Below are 3,287 nucleotides of genomic sequence, written 5' to 3' on the forward strand. Positions count from 1 at the left end.
CTACCTGAACCCACAGTCAACTGGTTTGTCATTTGTATTGGAAAGAACAGAATGCATTCAGGATATTTTAAACAGAGTGCAATTTGTTTGAGATTATAATCTGCGTTCTATTAAATGTTGGGGCTTAAATTCATGCTAAGTCAATGAACTTCATCTGTTTTGAAGTTCTTCTCTTTCCAAGCATATTCTCAGTGATAAAAGAAACTTTCTCTTTTAATAGAATGAAATTATTAAGTTTGAAATAAGATGTACAAATCAATTATTCACCTAAAATATTCCCACTGATAACTGCCCAGTCAATCATTTGTATTTCAATAATTGTTTTTGTTACTATTCTGTATACAAATCATGCCTGAAATTTCCAGTGTTTGAACTTTTTATTTTAATATGGAAATATATTTTCTTTCCTTTAGGAAAGAAATTAGGGCTATACATAATGTTAAATTCTGCTTTTTTGTTTCACTTATACACCCAGAGACTGGTTTTTATTTTTCACAGAAATAAATTTTAACTTAAAATAATTTCCACACCTACTTCGTTTGGTTAAAGAAGAGCTATGAAACATTAAATTTAATTGATGAAGCCCACTATTTGTGTTCCAGTTCTTTGCACATGCACACTGTGGTAATGTGGTGACTCTATATGCCAATGACATTAGAGTTTCTGGCAAAACTCAATATGTAATCAATTATCACCTGTCATGAATGACTTTTAAGATCCAGCCAGATATTTTGGAAATACCGCTTAGCTCCACTGAGAAGGGAAATCTCCCTCTAAAAGTGGTATGGCCCTCATCCTTAAAATGTCTTTTTCAAAGGAGTTTGTACAACTTTCAGCTTAGGCAATATGAAAGAGTCTAGCAACTTACATCCTTAAAAAAACAAAATTTTAGTTATTTCAAAACTGCTTTAAAAATATGCTTGTTTCTTAGAAAAGAAATGATAACAAATCTTTAATCATTTCTTGCCGCTCTAGGGGAGCAGGAATCCTACATGCCTCAGTTATAGCCAGCACCTCTATTTTTCCTCCCTTTAATGCTTGTTTTGATTTCAAATTCACCAAATGAGAAGATCTGGATCTGCCTCCTTGGATTTCAATACTGCTGTACTTGATTTTCCCTTTCTTTTTCTTAATTGATTTTCTCAGAGAAAATAAAATCAATCATTTTTCTACCAGCCAGAAAAAATCATTCAGATTCCAACATACTTTTCTCATCTCAGACACAGATTTTATTTGCTAAAATAATATCAAAGATAGCAACAGAAGAAAACTATAATGAGGAGAGTATACACATTGCTTCCAAATTGTAGATTTCAAATGCAGTGAGATAACTCAGTGTATGCTCATCATCATTTATTCTCTCAGGCTCTTCTACTCCCTGCTACATAGTCAGCAAAGGTCCATGAGCATCATGTACCATTTTACCCCACAAGTACATCATCAGTAAAACCAGTAATAGTGAATTGAAATTGATCATGCAAAGATTTATAAAACAGAACCTGCTACTTGGTGGCAATGCAGATACTTGTAAATAGGCAGGATAGAGGAATATTGCTTTAAAACATATGGCTGCCATAGCACCAGCAAGTTTAGAAGCTACTCTGGATAATGTATTTTCTGAATTTACTTATATTGGCGTCAGTTGTATCACTTGTTATCCCATTGTTCGTCGATTTGTTCGAACAGGTGGCAGTAACGTCTCCATTCGTCCCTGTCACATGCTAGCATAGCCCAATGGCATCTGCTCGCTCCAGGAACACAAAGAGCTTCAAACCATTCATTCAGGGTCTTGATGAAGAAGTCTGAGCATCTCCTAGGCGGGCGGCCACATGGTGTTTTGACATTTCCGTGGAATTCAGTCAGTAACGGCTCTAGTCCAGCGGTCAAAAAACCCCCCAAACATACGTGTGTTAAAAGTGCAAATAGTCATTTTAGTTCTTCTTCGTTTTGGCAGCCTAGTTTGGCCCTGGGATTTTATCAGCCTCTCCTTATTCATTCTTCTTAACACTGCAATATTGGGGGCTCTTCCAGGGTCAGGAGAATGAGGCCCATTGTTGTTACTGTTTACTGTTAATTATATTGGTATTAGCATTTATTGTGGTCAGGAAGCAAACAACTAATAGAAAATATCTAGTGTCTTATCTTCGGTAGATGTCTACTAAGCACTTTGAAGAAGTCAACTGTGCTCCTGAACTCAGTGGATATTATCAAAAAATTAGTCATGTTTTCCCGGTTCCAAAACCTGCTGTCAGTTTAAAATCTGATGAGGAATTGACCATGAAGTCTACATATATTCTTTGGCTGTATAAAACCTCTGATAATTATTGCATCTGTGCAAAAGTAATTTCTTAAATTCAAGCCTTCTTGTCTTCTTTGGCAACAGATTTGGATTAAAGGCCAGATAGATATCTGTTTCAGCTTCAACTTAAATGCTTCTAGATGCTAAGGCTTGACTTTTATGAAATGGATTTACTTCAACCTTGAGGAGAGACCCTATACCAGTTTTTATAACATAGAACTGTTGGGACCAGAGGTGAGAATTTCTGTCCCTTGCTCATCCCTCATCGATTTACTGTCTTGTGGTATGCGTCACCTTCCAAGGAGGTGACTCAGTGGCAGAAGAGGAAATCAGAAGTTAACTGCCTCTCCAGACAGGGCCTAAAGTATGTCTCAGTACACTTTCAGATGTTTTCAGAGTTCTAATGTAGATAATTCCAACATAGATAAATGTAGATAAGTATCAACATTTGTGTCTATAAAGTCATCACAGTCATTTTTTTTCACTGGACTCGGGGGCACAAAAAGTACGTACATTCATATGTATTTGTGTGACTGTGTTATTTTATTTTTTGTTTTTAGGCCATACCTTGTGATACTCCGGACTTACCCATGGCTCTGAACTCAGGAATCACTCTTCGCAGGACTCAGGAACTACATGGAGTGCCAGGGATCAAACCTAAGCTGGCTGTGTGAAGGTAAGTGCCAACTGCTTTGGCTCTAAGTGTGTTATTTTCTTTCTTTTTTCTTTTTTTTAAATTTAGGAGTATTACTTTATATTCAGCCATTGATTATGCTGATTGACTGGGCATGAACTCCACATTAATTTTTTTATTAAATTTAAAAAATTTTCATTGAATATCCATGAGATAGACCATTAAAAATCTATTCATAATTGGGTTTCAACCATACAATGATCCATCCTTCCACCAGTGTGCATTTCCCATCACCAATGTCCCCTGTTTCTCTATCATCTCTCAACAACCCCCCACCCCCAACCCCCAGTCTTC

The sequence above is a fragment of the Sorex araneus genome, chromosome 3, assembly GCF_027595985.1.
Source record: "Sorex araneus isolate mSorAra2 chromosome 3, mSorAra2.pri, whole genome shotgun sequence".
In the NCBI taxonomy this organism is placed as follows: domain Eukaryota; kingdom Metazoa; phylum Chordata; class Mammalia; order Eulipotyphla; family Soricidae; genus Sorex; species Sorex araneus.